Source organism: Acanthaster planci, linkage group LG15 (genome assembly GCF_054643075.1).
Source record: "Acanthaster planci isolate LZ-2023a linkage group LG15, COTS_SCS, whole genome shotgun sequence".
Lineage (NCBI taxonomy): Eukaryota > Metazoa > Echinodermata > Asteroidea > Valvatida > Acanthasteridae > Acanthaster > Acanthaster planci.
Genome location: NC_141791.1, coordinates 4217241 through 4233295, shown reverse-complemented (window position 1 = coordinate 4233295; position 16055 = coordinate 4217241). Strand labels below are relative to the sequence as shown.

General features: G+C 40.6%; 1 protein-coding gene across 4 annotated transcripts in view; it reads left to right on the top strand.

Annotated features, from left to right (window-relative positions):
• Window positions 1–5630: 5630 nt before the first annotated feature.
• LOC110988442 (leucine-rich repeat serine/threonine-protein kinase 1-like) overlaps window positions 5631–16055 on the top strand; it is a 56527-nt gene continuing 46102 nt past the window's right edge. For 3 of the 4 annotated variants that reach the window (XM_087146656.1, XM_087146653.1, XM_087146655.1), the window contains exon 1: window positions 11330–11504. The gene's annotated coding sequence lies outside the window, so the exon portion shown is untranslated. Of the gene's footprint in view, window positions 5957–6147; window positions 6310–11329; window positions 11505–16055 lie in introns of those variants that run through there. The other variant, XM_087146654.1, reaches the window with a different exon arrangement.

Here is a 16055-nt window from a genome sequence, read left to right as displayed (position 1 = left end):
AAAAACTTCCTTGCTGAAAAGACAAGATTGTAGAGCAGTAAATAGGCCTAACACCTTCAAGGAGTCCTCTGTGATGATATCGATTGAAAGACAAACCGAATTAGTGTCGTGAAAGTATGCTGGGCAAAATCAAATCCAGTGTCCAAAAATACATTTGATAAAATAGTGCAAAACAATTTAGAAATGAGTTAACGCAGCCTGTATAGCCACTCTCACTGTCTTTCGGGATCCCGATTCATAATAGTTATTTCGACTCTGCTTTAGACGTGTATTTTATATTTACCTATTCGATTGTGTAAAGTAATTTTTTTAACCATCGGTAATTATGTTCCTATACAAGCGAGTACGTGCGAGTGGTTACTTCTGTTTGAATAAGGTAACGAAAGCGAATTGAAAGGTAACGAGCGAGTATGAGTAGTGGACTAAAAATGAAGTCGGTAATCGGTATTGGAGCTGAACGGCATGTCAGCGACGTCGGTGGAAAGACAAAGTGAAAAGCTTTTCCAAAATGTAAATGAGCGAGGCGAGTATTGAAATTGTTTTACAGTGTATATGGGTTACGTCATGACACGAGAAAGATAAAACATGTTTTGTACCCATATCAACATGGTTCCAAAGCATTGTCGGAGGAAGGTAACGAGCGCGTGCGAGGAGTGAATGAACTAATACTTCAAACCAGTTGTCCCTTGACGCACAGACTAAGAACAGGTTGACCTGGGTGTGTTAAACAAATAAAATATTTGCAAGAAACGAAAGGCTATTTGAATACAATATTGTATCTGCAAAAAGGATATACTTACGCACTTCTGGGCGATGAATGTATTATTAATGACCAGAGAACAGAGATACACGACATTTACGGCAGAAACTAAAAGCACGATTATGGAGCGATCCCCGGTAGTGGCAGATACATTGTCCTTGTCAATAAATGTCATAGTTGTAATTAAACGTAAGCACTAAATCAAGTCGTATGGCCCAGACAGTACATGGGAAAAATTCCATGAGGAGGAAAACGAAGTTCTTCTACTATAGGAAGAAACATCAAAGTTTAATCAAAGTTTATAATTGTATAAAAGGAAAGCTTAAGATATCAGAGACGTTCACGACGATGTTATGCGTCAAGATCAAGATCAACGAAAGAGCAATGCATGTGCATGTTCTTGTTTATAAAGTGTATAAACTGGACAGTTGTTTGTAGGTTGCGACGAAGAAAGACCATGGAATAGTGATCTTGGATACAGACTGTTAACAGCTACAGTTAAGATGGGCAACGCCTGGTACTTTGCCCTTCAACTGCCAAAACATACCAGAAATTCTTTCTCTGTTTCCGGAACCAGCGGCAGTGAATTCATCATTGGACAACGTAGACAGTGCCTGGTATGTTATCCCTAATCCTAAGACTTTTGGCTGCAATTAGAAAAGAAAGGACTGACGGCTGCATCAAACAAAGAGACTTATTACTACATCTAATAACAATGCCTGTTGGTTGTTGCCATGGAGAGTACAACACCTATTTGAGCGTGAAAGCAGTGTCTTCGAGAGGAATGCAAAGAGATCATCTCCCTTGAGTACACAGGGAGTATCTTAATTGACCGACAACGTCTTAATGTAATAATAGGCTTATTTCCGAAGCGATGTCGTAATACTAATGGCATTGCCTGGTGCATTGTTCTTAAAATTAAGTTCAAAAATCAAGTTAAGCGATTAAATCCAGTGCAATTGAGCTGTAACTAGAGTTTATCTCAGATGCATGCTGTCGTGAATGAGCAAACCGAGGATTTTATATTACTCAAACTTCCCACTGTAGCACGACCGAACAGAAGCTACCCAGTGGTCGACAAAATTATTTATTTTGATTATCGATATTATTTGGTGTGTATCGATTCTTTCTGCAAGAATTTACTGCTTGTTTTATCAGAGATTATAAGAAGTTATTCTTTAATAAGTCGATGGCTTTTATTTACAACTGTAATGCATAGTAAAAGATACTGTAATGATAACGATACATTGCGGCAGAGTTTATAATTAGAAGTCAGTAAGAGCAAGAAATAAACTGGCTGGAAGAATGAAGGTACCGTATATCAAAATACCTAAAATTGACACTCGGTAAAAGAGCACTGTGCTTCTATTAAAAAGTGTGCGTTTTCGCTTTTGTGCGAATAAAATTATGGTAAATGACGAAATTCGAACAATTCGACTGTGATTTAAAAGGCAGCTAGCGAGTACGAGAAGTGAGGAAAAACCACAAAGAAAGTGTTAAAATGACGAGGGTTTACATGAAACGATATACGTACGAAATAAAGGGGGAAATGTTACCCGGAGTAGAGTGACGGAATTAATATATAAACGACTGTAATAAATTACAAGACGTTGCTGGTATCAACGAACAAATACGGGGGTGAACGAAATAATACTTGAAAGCAGCGTTATTTTGTTCTCTGAAGTGATAACGAAAACGTCAATATTTCCAACCAGATCGAGTACGACTAGTTAAAGAAATATTTTCGTGCATGTTAAAAACCGGTTGTCTGCACGTACAAAGAAAATACCGAGAACTGCTCGAGTAGTAACATATTTGTAGGGGAAATAACGAAATCAAAAATCGAAAACATCAAAGCACACACACAACGTGTACACATACATAAATATAGCGAGAAGCGGAAGAAACGATACGTCATTGCATTGTGGTACTTCTCTGAACTCTTACAAAATTAAAAGTCAAAATGACAACTGGTGGAAAATAGGAAATAATCACATCTGATCTGAAACGAAATGTTTTAACGAGCGTAGCATTATGGGCCGAAAAATACCCTAGCTGTCGGTCAGAATTTAAAGGGGTTATGGCGAGGAACAAGCGAGCACGACTGAAAAAGTGTATTTTGAGTTCAAGTCGAACTTTAACGTAAAATAATACAAGAGCGAGGTCTGTACCTGAAATAAAATGTCACGAGAAGTGTTAGGAATGTATGGTATCAGCGTGTAACATTTAAGAGTAATCAAGAGGTAATACTTGAAATCAGCTTTGCTTGACTGAAAAGGGTTAAAGAAGACCAAATACATGTATACGTTCGAAATGGAACTTCGCTTTGAAAATAATAAATCCCAACTATATTATACCCTACTAAATAATGTAAAACAAAAAGAAAACAGGCCCGTATCACCCTAAGAGATGGTGGGATCGGTGGAAGAAATGTTTTGCAGGGTATAACGGTACCAATTTTAATGCCCTCAAAATGCGTTTGAAATTACCGGCTTAACCCACAACCGAGAATATTGTCATCAAAAACACGAAATGTTTATTATATCAACCATGAAAATGATATGACTCTCTGCGATACAAAATTAATAATAAAGTCGTGAAGTTCATCGTAACGCTACTACAAAGAGGGGCTGCAAACAATATCACGAAGCGTTTATGAATGTGTAGTAAATAAAGAAATGTCGTAACTGGTAATACCGACAAGCGAAAACCTTCCGACTCGTGTCTACTTGTTTCGCAACATGTAACGAGCGAGTACGTGTGGGAAAAAAAACGAGTGCTAGAGTTTGTTATTGTCACTTTTTCGCCGAACTGCAGAAACCCATTAGGCCTAAATAACGAAAAATGGACAAAATTACGCGAAAGACTAGTGAAATATACTGGAATTAACTGCAGCATAAAAGCCACGATTACAGATGCAAATACTTGAAATTGTTTTTGTCGGGAATCGATAAATGACGATGCATCTCATAATGATGGTTCTAACAAGTATTCCTATAGTGGCTTTAACAAAATTACAAACAGACTTTACTTCCCAGTATTTTTGCACCACGTATCCGCGACTTTCTTCCCCAACAACTTGTAGGACAAACAATTGAGTCAACGTAAGGGGGGATATAGCATAAAAAAGCTTGCATAAGAATGTGTTTTCAATCGCAAGCAACTTTCTCTTTTGTTTCCTCCCACATTAAATGCTCACCTTCTCTGATTGCCATGCTTGACTGTCACCTGAATGTTTTCAATGTAAGTCCGATCAACAGGAATTGGCATGAAACCTTGTAGTTTTAAACACATATCACATAGGAATTTGTCACTGGTGTATAGTGTCTTCTAAACTTTGCTTGTACTGTAAGTCCGATTTGCATACGTCGGCAAATAGGGAACGTGTCGGAGTCTTACTTGTGATTATAAAAATCAGTGAAATGAAACATAATATCACGTACATTAAAAAATCGGCAAAAATTCAGATCGTTTAATGAAAGGCATCGGCGAGTGCAAATTAACAAAAGGATCGTTTACGAGTGGAAGAAGTTTACTTAAAAGTAACCGTCGAAAGGGCACAAGTAAAGCTTGTATGAAAGGTGACAGTGAGAGGTGAAAGAAAGAAATCTGTGTCTTTGTTTCTAAAACGGCAAACCATCAAAATCGAACTTTTGGACCGAATCGAAATTTTGCCTTATAAATGCAACAAACGAGTGCAAAGGGAGTGAAAGGTATTTGAAATTAGTTTGTAATTTTTTCCACGGATATCTGTCAAAGATAGATCAACGTCAGTCCCATTGGGCCTTTTTCAGCAATACAAAATAATTTTGGCGAGGAATTCTTCATGTAAACTGGTTCGGTGACAATTTTTTTTACATACTGCGTGTCTACACGTCTTTTCCACAGGATATCTACTATCTTCTACCTCAGTGTAAAATATCAGCTACGCTGAGACCTTTGAAAGGGGCATACATTTCTATATAACTACATCCTGCATGCAAAATAGACCACGTGACTGTTTCCAGTGTCAGTGGGCTAACTTTTTGTCCACGTCAAATGAGTCCGACTTCTGTCACCTGAATCGGCTTGAGCGACTTGCGGTTTTTGTACCACCATTAATCTTTGTATTTTGCATCAATGAAAATATCTTCTGATCTTAGTCCGAATTGGCAAATGAGGAATATACATGTACTGTGTTGAAGTTACATGCGATTCGGGGATAAACAATTATGCATTAGTGCAGATCGCCATCAGCAAGGTTTTGTCAATTGTAAGTCCGATCCATAGTCATCGGCAAGGTAAATCTGTCAGTTCTACCAATGAGCTATAGGAACACATGATTATACTAAACTACGACGGGTTCAGTTACTAGCGCGCCCGTACTCAATATACAAGTTTGGTCCCTGATACATGTACATGTACCATGCTCTACAACCCCACCCCGAGGTAATTTTTAGACTCTCCATGACGTCAACAATGTTCGGTTGATGTAACGGAAGTTTGTTGTGAAAATCAGGCCATCATAGCTGGCTTAAAATCGCCCCTGGTAATATCTTAAGCCCGTAATGAGTGTTCACATGCACAGTAACCTGAGCCAAAATGATGCCAATGAATCTTAGATTGCCAACGCTTCATGCATCGTGTATAGTGAGGTCCAGATAACTACTTCAGTGAGGCTTAGATATAACTACTGCAGTGAGGCTTAGATATATAACTACTGCAGTGAGGCCTAGATAACTACTGCAGTGAGGCCTAGATAACTACTGCAGTGAGGCTTAGCTACATAACTACTGCAGTGAGGCTTAGCTACATAACTACTGCAGTGAGGCTTAGCTACATAACTACTGCAGTGAGGCTTAGCTACATAACTACTGCAGTGAGGCTTAGCTACATAACTACTGCAGTGAGGCTTAGATTCTTTACTGTGATCTGAGGTGGTGTACAGGTTAATGTGCAGAATATTTTGCCTCGAGTTAACTAAGCATCGGCTATGCCGAGCTCTATGTTTCCTGTTAGTTCAACGAGAATCTACAGGTGCACCGAGGAGTTGCAGCCTAGTACCATTTCGGTGTCGGAAAGATATCCTTGCCGTCTTGCTGCGGATGCCTTGGACCGCTGACGATTGCAGGCGACATCAAGGAACCGGAAGCGGGGAGGAAGACCGTCAGATGACCGATGACCCTGCTTGTTGTGCCTTCCATTACCGGTCAAAAAGTACGCTTGAGTAAAGTAAACTTTCAATCGATTAATTGGGCTACGAACAAGAACCCAATGAAGAAATGTAATAAAGTAATTTCAGAAACCTGCCTGGTTATTCGTCTGGCGACATTTGTGATGTGTTTTCCGACCATTTTGCTTTAATAATGGCTCATATTTCTCGTTTTGTTGGGCTTTGTTGTACAAAGAATAACGGTCACCAAGCCACAGCGCAGTGACAGGATGGGGATGAGGCTCACTGTTCTACCTTGACGAGGGAATGCTGGACCGATCCCCGCGCTCCATCTGAAAGCAAGGAGGATGGACACCCATGGCCGACTCCTGTGTGCTCCACTTTCCATCTAGGTTTGGTAAGTCCTTTGGTCAACGACTCAAGGAAAAAAAAAAATTAAACCTCAACAAACTCTGCAATACCTCATTACCGTTCTATTTTTTTTACCCTGCGTAAAAATATTGTTCAAAGTGATCTTGTAACATCTGCTTGTTACGTAAGGCCCCGTTAATTAAGTCTCGTGTTTCTCATGCTAACTGTTGGCATGCGTGCACTCTTTTCTCGGTTGGATGGTGTTTTGTAATGATAAAAAGACCCTCTCCAAGTTTTTCTTTGGTGTCTTCCCTCTCTGAATGGGTTCTTCATGTTTGTACAGTTCGTAACAAGCCAGGGATATTGGCTAGGGTGCCACCTTGCCATGGGTTCGGGGGGGGGGTTAAACCTTGGAAGGAAATTTTCAAAAAGTGCCGCGCATTTTGTGAATTTCGATTACTTTACTTAAAATGGCTCGTAATTTTGACAAGAGAATATAACAAACTACTTTATTTGGGCCGTGAACACGTTTGGCCTCTGTTAAATTTAAGAATCTAATTAGTATTGATAATTTTAAAAGAGCTGGAGTTCAGTTAGTAAGAAAGGATTTAGAACAGGTCCTCTGCAAACAATTTCAACACACTGTATGCTTCTTTTAATCGCTAACCTGCGGAGTGGACGTTCGACTTGCAATGCTTTCCTTGTCTGTTTTGTTCGCAGGAGTTTACTTACGTTCAAAGCGTCAGTTGTTTTTTATTATTGTTTCAGTTCCTTATTTGTGTATTTAAGTATATTTATGCGCGATGTATCCAACAATCTGCAAAACACGTGTGCCGACGGTGAAATAATGTGCAGCTGTCCTATTTTCCGAGCCACCGATCAATAAGCATAAGAAGTGTGTAATGTAGACTGCCGATATTCGGCAGCTTTTACCCTTGGCCAGTGCCCATTAGATGAGTTGAATAAGGACTTCCTCAGTTTGATTTGCTTCAAATATTAAAGCATCTAAAAAAAGAGGTCATATTTATAATTAACAATCCTTTGGGGTATCCAGGTAGCCAGGCGGGGGGCAAAATGGGAATAATTTTCACTGGAAAAACCCTCTGCTATCCGCGTTGAAAAGAAGCACCCTCTCGTCGGTTGGAAAGAGCCATGTTGGTCGGGGAGTTTTCATTTTGCTGGTAGTGACGCAATCGACCGTTGAAGCAAGATAAGCCTGTTTCCGTATGGTTGTTTGTAACGCAGATGGTCTGCAAGACGTCAAGACGCAGACAGTCGCGGATGAGACGTAGTGCGGCGGCGTCATTCCAGCCAAAAAATTAAACAAAATTGCGTCCAAACATCGGAAAAGTTTTGCAAAAATTCCTTTTTAGGTGGCAATGTTTCCTCTCAGTGAAGCCAAACTGATGCTCTAGTTTGATGTAATTTGTTAATGGTCAGCTATTTTGTTGACAACTGGGGCTGCATGCGCTAGGAAATAGACAAAATGTGTGGTACTAAGCGAGAGAAACGTCATTGTACACCCGTCTTGCCAGCGTGCGTGTTTGTATAGGCCTACTCAGTGACTCAACGCAGACAGGCTGCAAAGTTGAACCGAGCTCAACTTTGCCGATCCGTTTGGGGCTGGTTTGCGTTATGTCTGGGTAATATCAGCGACACTTCCGTTTGACATGTTTCCATTTGTCTGCGTTGAAGTTTGCGTCTTGATTGCGTTGCTCTCTGCGTTTCTTACGTCGATATGGAAACCAGGCTATAGGCCTATGGGATGGAAAGAACCTCCCCTTTTTATGTCGGTCATTGTTATTAATTACAGGAATCCAAAGAGTTTCAGACATCCAGGGGGTGTGTTAAAGGTGACAATTATTGTCTAGCGTATGTTGAGTTTGGACATGTTGGAAAGTACCCCTCCGTCCCACACACATGTACATGTATTGCCTGGTATACCTCTCTTGGTCCGGCTCAGGGCTCGTTGCCAGTACAATAAGCGTTTTCACTTCCTTTACACAAAATGCTGTAATTATCTTCCCCTCCCCCTATATGGAATTCCATATCTGCCGTCGCCCGTCGCATTTTGCTTTTTGTTGTGTCCCAATTCTGCCATTTACCAGTTCCAAACATGCCATTTTCCGTCGTGCGTCGCCCGTCGTGCGTCGTCCGTCGTGCGTCGTCCGTCGCCCGTCGTGCGTCGTCCGTCAAAAGCCGTTGTTTAACAAATGACAATGTGATGATTCCATTCACTTCTAAAGATCTTTTCCGAATAAGGCAATTACAAATCCCACCTGCAAAGCACATACTAGTCACATAATTAATTCCAATAGGCCTAATGCTAGACTACCCCTGCCCCTTGACAAGAAAATATCGCCTCTCTGAGAATTCAACCAAGTGTTTTTTGGGGGAAAATATTTTCAGCAAAAATTGTTCCGGCCAACTTATCCACAGTGTTATTCTAATTTGCATACTGTAAAAATGTGCCGACTTGTTTTCATCAAATTCCAGGAAGAAATCTGCCAACCGATACAGATATTCTATCTTGTCCTCTCAATTTCACCTTGAAATCCAGAAATACCAGACGTGTACGTTGTGGATAACAAACTGTTTATTAAATGTATTGTTAAGGGGCAACTACCACTTGGTTTAAGTTTCAGAAAATATGACGTGTTGGTTTTTGTCGGTGTGTATGCCATGGTGAATAGACCAATGAGAACAGGTTGTCCAGCACATCAGCATTATTTATGGGGCTAACAAGTAATGTTACTGTTTAAAAGACTTCTGTGAGCCAACCTGCAAATAAAGTCATGTCTAATTTGGAGTATACAGCAGATTTTATCACAGGTATACCCGCCCTCAAAATAATGTTGAATCAGTTTGTCTCTTATGAAAACTATTGGGAATCAAACATTGTAAATAATCTATTATTTACATTCCGTTCTGTGGGATATCGTGCAGGGACAGACAGAAATATCACATAGGCTATAGACCTAAAGTCTGGCTGTTAACGAGTAAAGTAAAGTTCTAGAGTAACTAAGTTATCGAGAAAAACAATCTACCGTAACAAAAGTCTATTTTGTTGATTTATTTAACCAAAATGGTGTTATTTCATATACACGTTACTTAGCCGATGTCAGGACATTATTTCTTCTTTCAATTGGAGTTTGGCGCAACTGCAAAAACGAATACATGTACATCTTTTAGTTCTATTGCTAGAATGAGAGTCAGGCATGGTGGATCGATCGAACAAGGACATGTACATGTGAAATGATCAAGGGTCAAAGTAAAAAATACCACTGCGCAATCATGAGAAAAAAACCACGGGCGACGCGCGACGCACGACGGGCGACGCACGACGGACGACGCACGACGGGCGACGCACGACGGCAGATATGGAATTCCATACCCCTAAGTTCCCCACGTCTCCCCGCTGGTTATAACATGGTGAGGACAAACAAAAGCCGCTGGGAAAATTGATACTTTCCTGTAACAGCAGTTCTGAGAGAGAGAACAAGCCAGGCTTTAGTGATTATTTTTTAAAACCATGGTAAGCCTTATAAGTCTGTTTGCATCATGGGAGTAGCTGGCTGGTTGCAATAAATGCACACTGTCAAAATATTTAGGCTTCAATCCTGTTTATACTGTGTAAAAAACTTTCTACCCATTATGAAATTTAGCTTTAAGTTCAATAGTCTGATTCAAATTAACTTTTAAACGAAAAGGGGGAAAATCTTGAACACGACCAAAACGTAATGTTAATGCTTTTTGTCAGTGGCCAGAATGGCTACAACTCGTACGATTTGTTGATTTTTTAAAACAAATTTCATTCACATAACTGTATTTTATAACTCTACATACAATCTTGGATGGGGCAGTGTGTGTGGGGAAAAAGTAATTAATGCCTTTTGCTTGAGTCGCCCTCACCTGGGGGGATTTTCTTCACAAAACGCCGGAGAAAATCTACTTGAATAAAGGTTATAATCGTGGCTCTGGAGGATTTTTAAGGGAAGTAAAGTCCAACATTTCAACACGGGAAATTCCCATGAGCCGGAAGGAGAGAATAGTATCCTCATGGTGAATCCCCAAACATTGAGTATAATAAATAATAATAATAATGATAATAATAAAAAAAGCCGCCCGGAGCGCAGGCCCGGCGCAGCCGCATCACAAGTCGAGGGTGCAGGCTACTAATTAAAGTGAGAATTTCTTGCCAGCTCGTTAGCATCAAAAGTGCCCCGGCAGTATCTTTTAAAAAGTGGATTGTGTAAATCTTTGCCAGGATCAACTCCCTGGGTCTTTGGACCTTTATCCGAGAGCAGAATGGCTAAAATAAATTTGGTTGAAAAATGACCCCAAGTGCACGAGAAAGTTGAGGGGGTTGCCACTTGAAAAAATAGCTGAAAGCAGACGTGGGGGAGGGAGAGTAATTTTGTTTTGTGGGAATACCTATAAATGTAATCGGATAACCCATAGAAAATTGAAAAGAAATTGAAAGATTGGGGACCAGGCAATAAATTTTTAATTTCACGCGTTATGATTGGCCAACATGTTGCAAACTCTTGGCGGCGCGCTATTGTGAATCGCCCGTATTTCTGGACTCCACCCAATTTAAATCAATGTAATCGGAAGCGTGAAGAGCGTAAGAGGGCGCTACTGGGACTGCTGTTAAGGGCGCATTCCACCAAATCGTTGGATTTATGCGCGCGAGCTCAGTATTTTGTGATCCGACAGGGTTTTTACAATAAGAAATGCCATAACCGGAAGAGATCACAGAGGTACTTCTAATAAATCCCAAATTTGGTTCTTTCACAAAAATCCCCAACCTGCGGGTCTATTTTGGATAGAGACGGGCGGCTTAATTCATTCAGAGCTGACTGCATAGTTTTACTACTATCTTGGGGGTATCTTCAGGGAAAGGCGAATAAAAAAAAATGAGTGGCTAACCCCTATAAAATTAAAACGAAAAGTGAACTTCTGGTCATCTTCTTAAATTTCGAGTGAAAAAAAATGGGAGCCAACCTCTTCCCGAGAGTCAACTGGCGGCGCTATTTCGGTCTGATTTTGCATCGTTTTCTATGGGCGCGTAATAGACCTCATGCACGTGCACAATGCAGAGCGTTTCGCGCATTGCGGCCGGACCAGCCGACCGGAAGGACTTCTAAACCAAACATCGTCTGCTTTCATTTTAGGCCACGGTCAGTTCAATTTGGCTTGGCATCGCCACCCATCAAAAGCTCCTCCTGTTCACAGAAGGTGAGAATGATACTGTAAAACAGGGTTCGATTATTGTGCACTTTCAATGTGAGAAATGCGTCAGTTATTTTCGTTACTGCCGGCGTTATATCGCATGGTGTCAACGTTTACACGTGCCTCGGTCATAAACAAGCCCCAAAATAGAGGGTACGTAGTACGCGTACCCCGTACCCCCAGAGCCGTGGCGTGGAGTCCGACGTCCGCCCTGCAGCTCAGGGGACACCCAACTAAACCATACTACGTACACGTACCTCTGAGTAGTTGCATGGGCTATGTTTTCCTACCCCCATGGGCTAGAAATGTCGACAGATTTCTTGACCTTTTCAAAGTTTTACAGCTCGCATCCATCAAAAATACTCCAAAACTAGACCTACTAGCTAGGGCCCCTAGGCATGCTGGGTTTTCCAAACCAGTTCGTACTCGTAGGCAGGCTCATTAATTTTTCAACTAACTTTTCTGTTTTTCTTTTTGAAGTGATCTTGGAGAGGATGTCATTAGAAACAGTTTGGATTCCATTAAACTCTGCAAAGCAAAGAAATACTGATTTAATGCAGGGATACGGGGATTTCGAGATGTTTTGAGATTTTTTGTTCATGAGTAATGCAGAGCAAACTGATTTTTTTTGTACACAAATGAGTGTGGAATTGATTGAAAAGCTTAAAAGTCACATTTCCATAAATGTGTCTTATTTCAATTAACTGCTGGCTTCGCTAGAAATTTTAAAACTCTTGAAATTTGAAATTAAATGGAGGATCTACAGCATATGGAAAAGACAAGTTTTAATCAGAATATCCAATTTTAGAAAATGAGTTCCCAAATAAACAGCCGCCTCACTCATTTACGCAAGCAGGCAATTCCAGAAATTAGGGGCCTAAAAGTGATATTTTTTGTGCCCCTGTTACAGCTGACCTTTTTATGTGACATTGAAATATCACTGGAATTGATTTCAAACTATTGCTATTTGTTTGGCAGGTACATGTAATATACATTAATTTGTCACTCTTGGAAATTAGAAAATGTGTTCTGAACTTACAAAATCATATGTCAGATGTGACGGGGACACGAAAAAAAGTGGACCCCTAATTTCTGGAATTAGGCCTACCCATGTCCCTAGCGTACATGTAGGCTTAGTTTTGGCACATGCTCTGGTACACACTGGTACGCGCGCTGTGCTACATTTTGACTAGCCCAGCTCTATACACAGGCGTGACAGGTGCATTGGGTCCCAATTGTCATGACTATACGTGTACATGTACATGTAGTTGGGAAATGGGACAGATGTACTTTAGGCATGTGTGGGTGTAGCAGTGCCTGCATGTGCAAATTAATGATGACATGCACGTGCCAGTGTCACAGAACGTGGACAATTTCAGGAGTGCTTGATCACTTGTAGGAAAAAAAAAGTACTGTATATGTACCGTTAATGGTCAAACTTCAAGTGTTGGGGGAAATGAATTTTGGCTGGACATGGCAACTTTTCGCAAACTTTATTTAGGAATTAACTCGGTGAAGTGGCATTCAGAATGGTTTTTTTGATCACCATGTGCCTGAGTGCATTCTAGGTGTTGATTTACTTTTGTACAGATTTTTGTTAACATGCATGTACATAATTACTCGCCTCACTGGAAATGAGCTCAAGATTTCATAAAATGTGTGCACCAGAAGAAGCCTCAAGAAACCTATGCTGGATGACATGAAGTACCGCATGGTGTGAGAGGAAGCAGTGTCTATCTGGCCACCTGTCCTTAGGTCAGGAAAAGTAATTTCAGTGAGGTACATTTAGTAGTTTGTGGTTGCCAAAAACCCCACAAAACCTTATTTTTTCCAGCTGATGGCTAAATTGTCATACCTTCTTCTCCATTGTGCGTTTTGGAAATAGGGACTCAGGTACTAGTCAGTATCAAGGGATATCATTGTCAAAAATAGATATGTTGGGAGCGGACAGTTGTTTATTTTAACGTTTGCCAGAAAGGATGGCAGATATTGCAATCCTGCTGGTAAATAAAATCCTGGGGGAAGGCCACAGTGATTGAAATTGAAGCAACCAATTACAGTGTAGGACGAAATCAACAGAATCAGGGAGGAGGATGTTGGCTTTGTGGGAATGGTGGGATTTGACCTAGGGTTTTCGGCAGTTGGAGATTTTGTGTTTTTTTGGTGTGTTTCAGTTGGAGTTGCATTGAGTTTTTATTCTGATGAAAAAAAACCCAAATCATAGAAGTAATGGGCTGGAGGTTGCAAGAAATTTGACCCAGCCTATTCATGTACAGGTACAGTAACAAAAAGGAGTTGTGCATTGCCAGTGGAGCTACATGTACATGTAGTTGTAAGCCAGCTTCAAATGAAACCAGCTGGCTTCTCTCTGAAACACTGGTACATGTATTTGTGGAATGCGAAGGAAAGTCTACAAAATTTATTGGAGTCCTTAAACTCTGCTTGAATTTCTTAAGAGCTCAGTCTGTCTGGGAAATCTTTTCACTGATTTTGTTTGCTGAAGAGTGAGTAAAGTTAGCCAGATTTTGTCATATCTTTGTGATTGTTTGCAAAAGTCTGGGAAGGGCATTGCACGGGATGTTCATTTCAAGAGTGAAGATTTAATGTCTATTGTAGTCATTCTTGTTGAATCATCTGCCTTGAGTTGAAATGCACACTCACCAGTGAAACAGAGACAGGTCGGTGGGTGTAGTTTGTCTGTGGGCCTTGTGCATGTGTAGTACGAAACTGGTTGCGCTTGCTCAGCACACCCTCAGCCAAATTCACGAGAACCTGCACAGGCTTACACAATTTTAAATTCCCACCAAAGGAGCATCCTTGTTATTTAAAAAATGCCCTCTCGTTTCTACTCAGAGTGGATGGTTATATACATGTACATGTACATGCACTGGTATTCACAGATCTACATGTACATGATTGCAATAAAATCCCTAACACGTACACATGTATATGTACATGTACCTGTATGTACATGTACACATTCAGGAGTATGCAGGCTGCCCAGACCTGCAAAACTAACAGAGAGAATTGGCGCCAAAATTTCAAGTGGATTGTTAAAGCATTTTGAAGTGTTTGAGTAAATATTGGAATATTGTGACGATGACTCACGGTGAAAAATCCTATAAATACTGTACATGCAGAAGTACCAGGACTGGTCGGTATCTTACTTCAAATGAACCTTGACCACATCGTTTTTATCAAGTGTTACAGTTGTCCAGTAGCATGTATGTGTACATTTGTACACATGTAATTGATCAAATCAGGGCATCAGTTGCCCAGGTGCATGAACCCGATATCATACATGTACATGCAGACTTGTTCATGTATGACTGGTGACTCGGACTAGAGTCAGACTCTGTCACATTTTTAGTGATTTGGACTCGGATTTGAGTTGCATGTACTGTGACAAATGACTCCGACTTTTCGCTGCAGACTCGGACTCGATCTTCATGACTTGTGAATTAATGCAATTTTTTTTTCACTGGACAAAAAAGTGCCTTATCATGCGACTACTGCGGTGCATTTGTTGTTGGCGATATGTTGATGAGTGACATCCATGTCCCATGTAACCCGTCCAAACTACACCATAATGTATTTGGTTTTGGACTATTCATGTCGGATGCAGACTGCCCTGCAAAGCAACAGCTTTGAGTGATGTGTATTGCTGTTCTAAGAATTGCAGTTCCTGCTGGTTATGGGTCTGACAATCTGACATCCGTACAGTCTGTGCAAATGTGAAAGCATGAAGATTGGTCATGGCATCCATTCCAAAAGTAGTCAATTTTGGGTTTACAGATTTTAAGAGAAATGCAATCGGAAGATCTAGTGCAGAATGCAAATTCTGCAGGAGAAAAAAATTGAGGAAAAAAGAAGTTTCATTCCTGCAACCTGAAAATATTTTTCCAATACAAAAATAAAGTTGACTCGGGCTTTGACTCGGACTCTGTTTGATGACTCAAATACTGTACAATTAAGCCTGCATCCATGTGGTACCAGTACATGCCCGTGATAGGAGTGCCTGTGGCTACTTATTACCCAGTAGATGGCAAAGTTTCATGTGTGTACAGTACAGGCCTGCAACGTTTCCTCAGATCAGCTGATTTCCTTGTTTTTCACCTCGTGCTTATGCCACTGAAAATTGAAGAGCACTGTACAAAGCCTTGTAAAGATTGGAATTTCCTTGTTTTTGTCAAAGTCCGAGTTGAATGCATGACAGTAGCAGAGCCAATTCTACAGTACCCGGCATACGTGCTGACAAAAATGCATGTTCCCGGCCGGTATGTACAAGTATGTCTATGTATGTCCATGTCCCACTTGACTGGTCACCTGTTGTACTCCTATGCATCAAATCGAGCATGTACTTGTACACATTACAAGTACAGCATGTGCACAAATTCCATTACAGAATGTGACATACCGGTACATGTACACATGTACATGTAAACAATAGTACCGGTAGACTTGATGTGGGACCCGGTACATGATCAATAAATATATGTACATGTATTTGATACGTCTCAATACGATAATCAATACGATCTCAAATATTGCCCATCT